Source organism: Bubalus kerabau, chromosome 2 (genome assembly GCF_029407905.1).
Source record: "Bubalus kerabau isolate K-KA32 ecotype Philippines breed swamp buffalo chromosome 2, PCC_UOA_SB_1v2, whole genome shotgun sequence".
In the NCBI taxonomy this organism is placed as follows: Eukaryota; Metazoa; Chordata; class Mammalia; order Artiodactyla; family Bovidae; genus Bubalus; species Bubalus kerabau.
The window spans coordinates 158,924,081-158,936,584 of record NC_073625.1 but is presented as its reverse complement, the minus strand read 5'-3'; the positions used below and the strand labels follow the sequence as shown (position 1 = coordinate 158,936,584).

Sequence of the window (12,504 nt, the reverse complement as noted above, 5' to 3'; positions counted from 1 at the left end):
ATTTTGTAGCGTTTTTAAACTTGGTGATACATAAAATAACTATGTGGTAGTCTGCTTTTAATATATATGGGTCACAATATTAAGTGCTTAAACAAGGAGGTGATGCAATCAAAATTATTTTTAAATATTTGTTCTTAGCATTCTCCTGTGAAATACTAAAGAATATACTCGGGTCCTCTTTCGCCCTCCTGCGGCTCCCCTAGTCCGCGCCTGCACCGAGGCTGAGGCCCTGAGGTGGCCGAACGTGCCGCTGCGGGAGTTGGCGCTTGGAGGACCCAAGAATATCTAAAGCCACGGGGAAAATGGTGGAAAATTCACCGTCGCCGTTGCCAGAAAGAGCGATTTATGGTTTTGTTCTTTTCTTAAGCTCCCAATTTGGCTTCATACTGTATCTTGTGTGGGCTTTTATTCCTGAATCTTGGCTAAACTCCTTAGGCTTAACTTATTGGCCTCAAAAGTAATGGGCCGTTGCTCTGCCTGTGTATCTCCTCATTACCGTAGTCATCGGTTACGTCCTCTTATTTGGAATAAACATGATGAGTACCTCTCCACTTGACTCCATTCATAATACCACAGATAACTATGCCGAAAACCAACAGCACAAGAAAGACCAATAAGAGGCCATCCCAGCACTAAGAGATATTCCTATTAGTGAAGTAAACCAAATGTTATTTCTTGAAGCCAAGTAACTTTACACCAAGAACTTAATTATATGTGAACTAATAACAAACATTTATATATTAATAACTAATAACAAAATATTAAAAACTAATAAAAATATATATAACAAACATATATATTATAAATTTTTGACATAAAGGTTTCAATGGTAAAATAATAATAATAAATAAAGAATATATTCAGGAGGAGTGGAGTCCAGTGACAAAGCTGGAGGCTATTTATATACTGTATATATATAGTATTATGGGGGTTCCTTGGAGATTGGCTAAAAAAGAATCCACCTGCAATGCGGGAGACCCTGGTTCGATTCCTGGGTTGGGAAGTTCTCCTGGAGAAGGGATAGGCTACCCACCCGGTATTCTTGGGCTTTCCTGGTGGCTCAGGCAGTAAAGAATCCACCTGCAATGCAGGAGACCTGGGTTTGATCCCTGAGTTGGGAAGATTCCCCTGGATGGGGACCTGGCAACCCACTCCAGTATTCTTTCGTAGAGAATCCCAGGGACATTGGAGCCTGGAGGGCTGCAGTCCATGGGGTCGCAAAGAGTCAGACATGACTTAGCAACTAAGCACACACAGTATTATGAGAAATATATATATATATATATATGTAGTATATAGTATATATATTTGTATAGCATAGTATACAGGACCTTCGCTGGTGACTCAGATGATAAAGCATCTGCCTACAATGTAGGAGACCCAGGTTTGATCCCTGGGTCAGGAAGATCCCCTGGAGAATAGTGGCAATCCACTCCATTATTTTTGCCTAGAGAATCCCATGGACAGAGGAGCTGGTGGACTATAGTCTATGGGGTTGTAAAGAGTTGGGCACGACTAAGGGACTAACACTTTCACTTTCATATAGTTACTATATATGTGATATACTAATATATGTGGTATACTATATATATGGAAAAGGGAATGACAACCCATTCCAACATTCTTGCTTGGGAAATCCCATGGACAGAGGAGCCTGGAGGGCTGCAGTCCATGGGGCTGCAAAAGAGTTGGACAAGATTTATGACAAAGCAGCAATATATATTTTATATATATATATATATATATATATACACACACACAGCACACAACAGTATAGACAAGAAAATATGGGCTATGAGCCATGGAAGTGGCATTAGACATTCAAGAAAGTCAAGATTCATTTTAAATATACACTTATTGATAATAAGTATCCATCTGGATGTGATCTGATGAGGGAGAAGGACTTAGAAGTAACTTTCTGTTTTTGGGTTTTTGCCTTTTTTTTTTAACTGTTGTCTCCATTTCCTATTCAATCAAATCAAAGTTCTGGTGTAGGGACATAATTTTGTAAATAACCAACTGCTAAAAAAAGAAAACAAAATATCCTTTTCCCTTTGGCATTGTAAGCAGACTTCTTAAATCTCCAATGAATATGAGATGTCATTTCGGTCTATCTACATAGTCATCATGACCTTGACAGTGACCTGTAGTTAACACCGAGCATCTGATACATAAAACCACCCATCTAGACAATAGGCGGAGCTGTCAGCTCAAATTTCCCAGGAGATAACCCCTGCCTCAAAGATACTAGGAAAAACTGTGGAACATCTGTGTCATCTCCAGGTCCATTCTGTATTTATTTGAAGGGCTAACATCATGGTCTTCATCATACCTGACTCATTTTCACTTACCTAACTCTTTAACAAACAAGCTTCCTAATTTATCTAAACTTCTGCTCCATTCTCTTAATTATTATTTAGCCATTCATGTTTTGACATTAAAATTTATCTAGCAACATTCACCATAACTTTCTTCCAAATTTTTATTTGAGGCCCCAACATTTTAGGTTAACTCATACTGGCCTTATTGCACACTATCCCGCTCCCCCACTCCTCAACTAAAGATAAAAGCAGAATCCTGCGCATATGACCGGAGAAGGCAATGGCACCCCATTCCAGTACTCTTGCCTGGAAAATCCCATGGATGGAGGAGCCTGGTAGGCTGCATTCCATGGGGTCGCTGAGAGTCAGACATGACTGAGCAACTTCGCTTTCACTTTTCACTTTCACGCATTGCAGAAGGAAATGGCAACCCACTCCAGTATTCTTGCCTGGGGAATCCCAGGGACGGGGGAGCCTGGTGGGCTGCCATCCATGGGGTCACACAGAGTCGGACACCACTGAAGTGACTTAGCAGCAGCAGCAGCGCATATGACAGACTCATTGGATTTTTAGAGTAGCACATAAGTGAATGAATATGTAATTTATTGTGCATAGCAGGACATTTTAGAGTAAAGGAGAACATTACTAATAATTACACGGAAACAGTACACACAATCCTGCTCAGGATGAAAGGTCATATTATTTATAAGGCCCTGGGTGATCTGGCCTCTGACGAGATGCCCAGTTTTATTTCTATGTGTTATCTTTTTTTTAAATTCTTTTTTGAAAAATCAAATTCTGACAACTACTTTCCAATGGTTCACTTTTTGGTCAAGTCCTCTCAGCTGAAAAGCAAAATGTTTGGTTAAATTAATTTAGTAGAAGGCAATGGCACCCCACTCCAGTACTCTTGCCTGGAAAATCCTATGGATGGAGGAGCCTGGTGGGCTGCAGTCCATGGGGTCGCTAAGAGTCGGACACGACTGAACGACTTCCCTTTCAATTTTCACTTTTCACTTTCACGCATTGAAGAAGGAAATGGCAACCCACTCCAGTGTTATTGCCTGGAGAATCCCAGGGACAGGGGAGCCTGATGGGCGGCCGTCTATGGGGTCGCACAGAGTCGGACACGACTGAAGCGACTTAGCAGCAGCAGCAGAAGCAGCATTATAATCTAATATTCCTAAAACAGAATTGGAATGATAAGGTTGTAGTAACATTACCCTGGGCATGTGCCAGAAATATTGTTAGTAGGATTCCAAAAAAGTTCTGTGCCCCAAGAAGATGAAAAAACTCAAGCTAAGTGAGTTTAAAGTGGTTCTCTAACTACAAGCCTCTTTAAAACTACTACTTGTTAATCTCCAAGAGAGTGGTGAACTATAGTATGTGAGTGCTAAGTTCCTTCAGTCATATCCAACTCTTTTGCAACCTTATGGACCATAGCCTACCAGGGTCCTCTGTCCATGGGATTCTCCAGGTGAAAATACTGGAGTGGTTAGCCATTCTCTTCCCCAGGGGATCTTCCAGACCCACATCTCTTATGTCTCTTGCATTGGCAGGTGGGTTCTTTACCACTAGTGCCATCTGGAATGCCCCTATGATAGTTTCTCCAATTTATGAGAGCCTGAAAAGGAGATTAATGTTCTTCTGTTCTGTGAAACACTTTTAGAGAAATTCTGTTCAGGAAAAAAATTTATTTATCTCCATTTAATAAGCTAAAGTTTTTTTGTTTATTTTCATAGTTAATGCTTTAATACTTATTCATAACCCTGAAGTAGTAGTTTAAGCTGAGTTGAGAGTAATTAATTCCCTTTCCAATTTACTTCTGTGCCTTGGTATTGCTATGATTAGGTTTGAACAGATATATAAATGTAGCAGTGAGACTTGTAGGATACAAAAATCACTGATTTGGTGTTTTGTGGGTAAGAATCTCTCCAATTCCATAAACTATGACAGTCTAAAGAATTTATAGCTTTCCCTTCAAACTCCCTTTAATAACCAGCTTCCCCTTTAACAACATGTTGTGAATAGACTGAAACCAACCTGGATGTTTCCTTTCTTGGTAATCAGGAGACAAGTCCTGCTCTCTCTTTGTTTGATAAGACTATCAGGATGTGAAAAATAAATCTTGGCAGAGTTATTGAGATAAATCCTCAAACGAAACTCAGATAGATTACATGTAAAATTAGTAACTGCATATCCTTTTGAGAAAAATAGAAAAACAAATTTAAAAGAACACAGTAAAAATTTTAGAACCTGCCATTAAAGACAATTTTTTTAATGAAAATTTAGAAACATTGTCTCTCAGAGTATGATTTCTGAAAAGGCCATACTTTAAACATGGCTCTCTTTTGATAAGTGGGTAAGTTATTTCATTCTGCCTTGGAATTTTAAAATAATGTTCCATGTCATCTGATAAAACAGCGAAACCAGAAAAGGACCCCGGGAAGAGATTTATTAGTACCTTGTTTATTTTCCTTTGTTTTTTGGCCAAAAACTTACAAAACATTTTAATTATGATTAATCTTTAATTATAATTCTTTTAGAATGTACTTCCAAACATACACATATTGACCACTAAATATCACAATCATCTATATAACATATCAGAAATACTCGGCTTTATGAGGTTAAGATGCCAAATGTTACCACCTTATTTGGAGAAGTCATATTAAAAGTATATTCATTTCTCCATTTGTTTCTAAGAGAACACACAATTGTAGTGGCCAAGACTTCAGACTTAAGGTATATCTGGATTTAAATCCTAGTTCTATCACTGAATACTGTGACATTCTAAACACCTCTTACACCTCACCTGCTAAATGAGATGCTAGGAATGACTCACTTATAAGCTTCTTATAAGAATTTAATAAACAGAAATATGTAAAAATTTTTGGCTTAAGTTCTGGTATATAGTAAATAAATGTCACTATTAAACAGAATTAGTACATATAAATACTTTCTATTAGTAGTTTGAGTTGGCATGGTATGTACCAAGATTCTAGCTTTCTAATCATTTAGTATTTAGCATGTCTGTTTCCACATAGCAGAAATGCATCTGTGCTATCATGCATTTTCTAAGTCACTATATACAAGAATCAAGTTTTTACTAGCTTTTCTTATCTTTCTCTTCACCTCTTTCTTCTACTCTCTTGTACTTTCCACTTTTTCTCCTTCCTGGGATTGTAGTTTTGAAAATTAAACACCTGTTGCCATTGAAAGAAAATCCTATAGAGATAAGAAGTCTAAATAAAGTGAGGGTTAAGAGTATGCCTGTCAGTATTTCCAGGACCCAAAGATTGTTACCCTTACCACCACCATACTCTAACATCACTCCAGAAAAACAAACTTATGTGAATGTTACAACCAGTCAACATTAGCACCTCCTTCCATGGAACCATGCATTAATTGGCTAAGGCTTCCATAATGATATGGCAGATATCCAGACTAGTGGCAGTACTAGAGAAATGTATTTTCTTACAGTTCCGGGGGCTGAAATCCAAAATCATGGTGCCATCAGGGTTGGTTTCTGGTGAGAGCTCTCTCCCTGGCTTGAAGATGGTTGCCTTCTCGCTGTGTGTTCACCTGGTCTTTCTTCTGTGCTTATGTACAAAGACAGAGAGAGTTCTCTGGGTGTCTCTTCATCATCTTATAAGGACATCAGTCTTATCAGGACATTAGTCTTATCAGAATAGGGCTAACACTTATGACCTCACTTAACCTTAATTACCTCCTTAAGGCCCTTTCTCCAAATTCAGTCACCTTGGAGATTAAGACTTCAGCGTAGGAACTGAAGGAGTTTTAACACAATTCAGTCCATAACAATCCTGCTTTTTTCTATTACCATGAGGACTTGTAAACCCCTTCCTCCTCCTATATTTAAGCATCTTGAAAGGAGAAGCAGAAGAGGAAAAGGCTCATCCAGAGAAGAAGGAAATGATCGTAGATAGCTGAAGTGGTTTCAAATAATATATTTATTTTTCACACGTTTTCAGATTAAAACATCAGGGTTGTTTTTTTGTTTTTGTTTTAATTCAACACTAATTTCTCATCTGTTTTCTTTCATTCTGATGAACATGTATAGGACCTTCCTGGCTTTCTTAAAACACCTGTCACCTCCTTCCTGGCAATATTTAGCTGCTTCAGTTCAGTTCAGTCACTCAGTCGTGTCCGACTCTTTGCGACCCCATGAATCATAGCACAGCAGGCCTCCCTGTCCATCACCAATTCTTGGAGTTTACTCAAACTCATGTCCATCGAGTCGGTGATGCCATCCAGCCATCTCATCCTCTGTTGTCCCCTTCTCCTCCTGCCCCAAATCCCTCCCAGCATCAGGGTCTTTTCCAATGAGTCAACTCTTCACATCAGGTGGCCAAAGTACTGGAGTTTCAGCTTAGCATCAGTCCTTCCAGTGAACACACAGAACTGATCTCCTTTAGAATGAACTGGTTGGATCTCCTCGCAGTCCCTCCAAGGGACTCTCAAGAGTTTTCTCCAACACCACAATTCAAAAGCATCAATTCTTTGGCGCTCAGCTTTCTTCACAGTCCAACTCTCACATCCATACATGACTAATGGAAAAACCATAGCCTTGACTAGACGGACCTTTGTTGGCAAAGCAATGTCTCTGCTTTTGAATATGCTATCTAGGTTGATAATAACTTTCCTTCCAAGGAGTAAGCGTCTTTTAATTTCATGACTGCAGTCACCATCTGCAGTGATTTTGGAGCCCCAAAAAGTAAAGTCTGACAGTGTTTCCACTGTTTCCCCATCTATTTCCCATGAAGTGATGGGACCGGATGCCATGATCTTCGTTTTCTGAATGTTGAGCTTTAAGCCAACTTTTTCACTCTCCTCTTTCACTTTCCTCAAGAGGCTTTTTAGTTCCTCTTCACTTTCTGCCATAAGGGTGGTATCATCTGCATATCTGAGGTTATTGATATTTCTCCTGGCAATCTTGATTCCAGCTTGTGCTTCCAGCCCAGCGTTTCTCATGATGTACTCTGCATATAAGTTAAATAAGGAGGGTGACAATATACAACAATATACACTTTAGTTGCTTACAGGTCCCATTTTTAAAATTAAATATAGAATTGTCTTGAAAGTGGGATCTGTGTCCAGTTATTTTTTTCCTGATAATAATTAACACAGTGTTTAATATGGTGTTTCAGAAAGCAATTTTTTTTCAGAAAACAGTTTTTCATTTTTTCAATAATTTTTAGTTCAATGGCTAGAAAAACTAGGCCACTACTGCTTGATTAGAATTTCCTATTAAATAATAATAATTATGAAATAAATTTATGAATAAATTCATATAAGTGTGAAATTAAAAAGTTGAAAAACTTAATGTAAGATTCTTTTAACCCAACCTTTTACGTATTTATAAAATGCATTTAAAATTTACCATCATTCCTGCCATACATATTAGCAAGTTTATAACTCAGAAATATTTTTATTTTTATTCTGCTTGTACAAAATTTAACAAGCTAATACCTTCCATGATATGTTTCACAATGAGAGAAAAATTCAACTTTAATTGCTCGAGCACTATTCCTGACATATTTTCATTGAATAGCAAATGCTAGTACAGTTTACAGAAATTCTACATATTACCAGAGAGCAAATTCCTTGAGGACAGGAACTGGTTTTGTTTTATTAATATATTTAGTTGTCATAGTCCCAAAATGTTGTCTTGAATTTAGCAGTTGTTCTAAAATATTTATAGCATAGAAAAAACAGAACTACATGTATTGGAGGGGCTTCCTGGGTAGCTCACATGGTAAAGACTCTGCCTGTAATGCAGGAGACTCAGCTGCAATTCCTGGGTCAGGAAGATCCCCTGGAGAAGGGCATGGCAACCCACTCCAGTAATTTTGCTTGGAGAGTTCCATGGCCAGAGGAACCTGGCGGGCTACAGTCCATGGGGTCACATGGAGTCAGACATGACTGAGGAACTAACACACACACACACACACACACACTCACACACACACATATTGGAAATGTTGCTTAATACAAGATGAGCTCTGAATAACTGTTCTCACTTCTTTTTATTTTCTTTTTAAGTTAAAATATAGATGATTTTTTAGTTTCAGGTGTGATACATAATAATTTGGCATTCACGTATGAAATGATCACCATGATAATAAGTCTAGTACGATCTGTCCCTATATAAAGTTATTACAATATTGTTGACCACATTTCTTATGCTGTATATTACATCCTTATGGCTTTTAATTATAAAACAGGAAGTTTACTCCTTTTAATCCATTTCACTTACTCTATTCCATTGTGTGTGTGTGTGTGTGTGTGTATACCATATCATTATCCATTTGCCTATCGATGGTCACTCAGGTTGCTTCATATCTTTGCTATCATATATAATGGTGTGATGAACATTGAAATGTTTATATCTTCTCAAATTAGTGTTTTTGCTTTCTTTGGGTAAATACCCAGAAGTAAAATTGCTAGATCGGGCTTCCCTGGTGGCCCAGTGAGTAAAGAATCCACCTGCTAATGCAGAAGACCTGGGTTTGATCCATGGGTCAGGAAGATCCCCTGAAGAAGGGAATGGCAGCCCACTCCAGTATTCTTGCCTAGAGAATTCCATGGACAGAGGAGCCTGGTCAGCTACAGTCCATGGGGTCTCAAAGAGTTGGATGCAACTGAAGTGACTGAGCATGCACAGAAAGTTATTTGGCTTCCCTGGTGGCTCAGATGGTAAAGAATCCACCTGCAATTCAGGAGACCCAGGTTCAATCCCTAGGTTGGGATGGTATCCTGGAGAGGGAAATGGCTACCCATTACAGTATTCTTGCCTGGAGAATCCCATGGACAGAGGAGCCTGATGGATTACAATCCATGGGGTTGGAAAGAGTCGGATGCTACTGAGAAACTGAGCACACACAAATTCTTATATTTGTGAGGTGGTATCTCATTGTGGTTTTGATTTGCATTTCCCTAAGGTCTGTCTAGTCAAGGCTATGGTTTTTCCAGTGGTCATGTATAGATGTGAGAGTTGGACTGTGAAGAAAGCTGAGCGCCGAAGAATTGATGCTTTGAAACTGTGGTGTTGGAGAAGACTCTTGAGAGTCCCTTGGAGGGACTACAAGGAGATCCAACCAGTCCATTCTGAAGGAGAACAGCCCTGGGATTTCTTTGGAAGGAATGATGCTAAAGCTGAAACTCCAGTCCTTTGGCCACCTCATGTGAAGAGTTGACTCATTGGAAAAGACTCTGATGCTGGGAGGGACTGGGGGCAGGAGGAGAAAGGGACGACAGAGGATGAGATGGCTGGATGGCATCACTGACTCGATGGACATGAGTTTGAGTGAACTCTGGGAGTTGGTGATGGACAGGGAAGCCTGGCATGCTGCGATTCATGGGGTCGCAAAGAGTTGGACATGACTGAGTGACTGAACTGAACTGAATGATTAGGGGTGCTGAGAATCTTTTCATGTATCTGTGGCTATCTGTATATCTTACCTGAAAAAATGCTTATTTAGTTCCTCTGCTCATTTTTAAAACTGAGTTGTTTGGGGTTTTTTTTTGATGTTGAGTTGTTGAGCTCCTTGTATATTTTGGATTTTAATTCCTCATCAGATATATTGTTTGTAAATATATTCTCCTATTGAAGAGGCTACATTTTTGTTTTGTTTGCACTTTTCTTTAATGTGAAGAAAGGTTTTTAGTTTGATGGAGTCCCATTTGTTTGTTTGTTTGTTTTCTTTTGTTTCCCTTGTGTGGGGAGATAGACATTGTTAAGCAAGGAAATATTGCTAAGACCAATGTCAAGGAGCATATCACCTATGGTTCCTTCTAGAAGTTTTACAGATTAATGTCTAAAATTTAAGTTAAATGTGTCTTTAATGCATTTTTAGTTTATTTTTGTATATGGTATGAGTATGTGTGTGTGTGCTCAGTCATGTCTGACTATATGGTATGAGAAAGTAGTCCAATTTGATTCTTCTGCATATAGCCATCCAGTTTTCCCAACACAATTTATTGAAAATCCAGTCTTTTCCCATTGTATATTCTTGCCTACTTTGCCATAGATTAATTGACCATATTAGTGTGAGTTTATTCCTGGGCTGTCTATTCAGTTGAATTGATCTTGATGTCTTGTTTGGTGCCTGTACTGTAGTATTTGTATAACTGTAGCTTTGTAGTTTAATTTAAAATCAATGAGCATGATATTTCTAATTTTGTTCTTCTTTCTTAAGATTGGCTAACATGGTTCCATACAAATTTTGGAATTATTTGTTCAACTTCTGTGAAAAATGCCTTTGGTATTTGGATGGTTATCTGCGTGGTATAGCTATCCATTGTTTCATCTTCAACTTATTTCATCAATGTTATAGTTTTGAGTACAGGCCTTTTTGGTTAGATGTATCCTTAGATATTTCAATCTTTTTGGTATAATTTTGACTTATACTTTTGACTACTTCATTGTTAGTGTATAGGAATGCAACAAACTTGTGTATGTTAATTTTATATCATGTGCAACTTCACTGAATCTATTTATTAGTTCTAATACTTTTATATAATATCATGCTATCTGCAAACTGTGACAGTTTTACTACATTTCCAATTTGGATTTTTTTTTTCTTTTCGTCTCATTGCTGTGACTAGGACTTTTAATACTGTGTAGAATAAAAGTGGTGACATTGGCATCCTTGTCTTCTTCCTTGGAAAGGAGGTTTTCAGGTATTTTTACCATTGAGTATGATGTTGGCTGTAGATTCGCCATACCTCACCTTTATTATGTTGAGGTATGTCCTCTTGATACCCACTTTGATGAAACTTTTATTGTAAATGAATGTTGAATTTTGTCAAATATTTTTCTGAATCTATTGAGATGATCATATAGTTTCTATTGCTCAATTTTTTAATGTAGTGTATCATATTGTTTAATTTGTGAATACTGAACTATCCTTGTATCCCTGGAACAAATCCAACTTGATCATAGTGTATTATTCTTTTAAGGTATTGTTGAATTTCATTTGCTAATATTTCATTATGGATTTTTGCATCTATATTCATCAGGCATATTATATTGGCCTTTAATTTTCTGTTTTTTCTTGTGCCACCTGGGAAGCCCATGTGAAAAGAATGCATATTTTACTGCTTTGGGATGAAATGTTCTATAGATACCTATTAAGGCCATTTGGTGTACTGTGTCATTTAAGACCAGTATTTCTTTACAGATCATCTTCTGTCTGGATGATCTGTCGTTTGATGTAAGTGAGGTGTTAAATTTTCCTACTAATACTGTGTCAGTTTCTCTCTTTATATTTGTTAAAACTTGCTTTATGCATTTAGGTGCTCCTATGTTGGGTACATGCATATTTATAATTCTTATATCTGTTTATTGGATTGATCCCTTGATCATTATGTAATGTCCATCTTTGTCTATTGTTACAGTCTTTGTTCTAATATCTATTTTCTCTGAATTAAGTATTGCTACCTCAGCTGTCTTGCATGAAATATCTTTTGTATCCCTTCACTTTCAGTCTGTGCATCACTAGGTCACAAGTGAGTCTCTTGCTGCTGCTGCTGCTAAGTCGCTTCAGTCGTGTCCAACTCTGTGCGACCCCATAGACGGCAGCCCACCAGGCTCCCCCATCTCTGGGATTCTCCAGGCAAGAACACTGGAGTGGGTTGCCATTTCCTTCTCCAATGCATGAAAGTGAAAAGTGAAAGTGAAGTCACTCAGTCGTGTCTGACTCTTAGTGACCCCATGGACTGCAGCCTACCAGGTTCCTCCATCCATGGGATTTTCCAGGCAAGAGTACTGGAGCGGGGTGCCATTTCCTTCTCCGAGTGTGTCTCTTATAAGCAGCATATATGGGGGTGTTATTTTTTTATTCATTTAGCCATGCTGTCTTTTCAATAGAACATTTAGTCCTACATTTAATTTTTGGTAGGTATGTACTTATTGCCACTTTTTAAATTACTTTCTGGTTGCTTTTGTAGTTCCTTTTTGTTTTTTCTTTTGCTGTTCCTTGTCATTGTCTTTGAGTGTTAGATTTGAATTCCTTTCTCTTTGTGTGTGTGTCTGTATGTATTTATTATAGCTTTTTGGTTTGTGGTCCCCATGAGGTACATATATAGCAATAAATACATCCATATATATATGTATATACACATACATATACATATAAATATATAAACAATTATAAGT

The 12,504-nt window shown here is 37.9% G+C and overlaps 1 pseudogene; it reads left to right on the top strand.

Moving 5' to 3' along the window:
- Positions 1-232: 232 nt before the first annotated feature.
- On the top strand, positions 233-689 carry LOC129644956 (phosphatidylinositol N-acetylglucosaminyltransferase subunit P-like; annotated as a pseudogene).
- Positions 690-12,504: the final 11,815 nt, after the last annotated feature.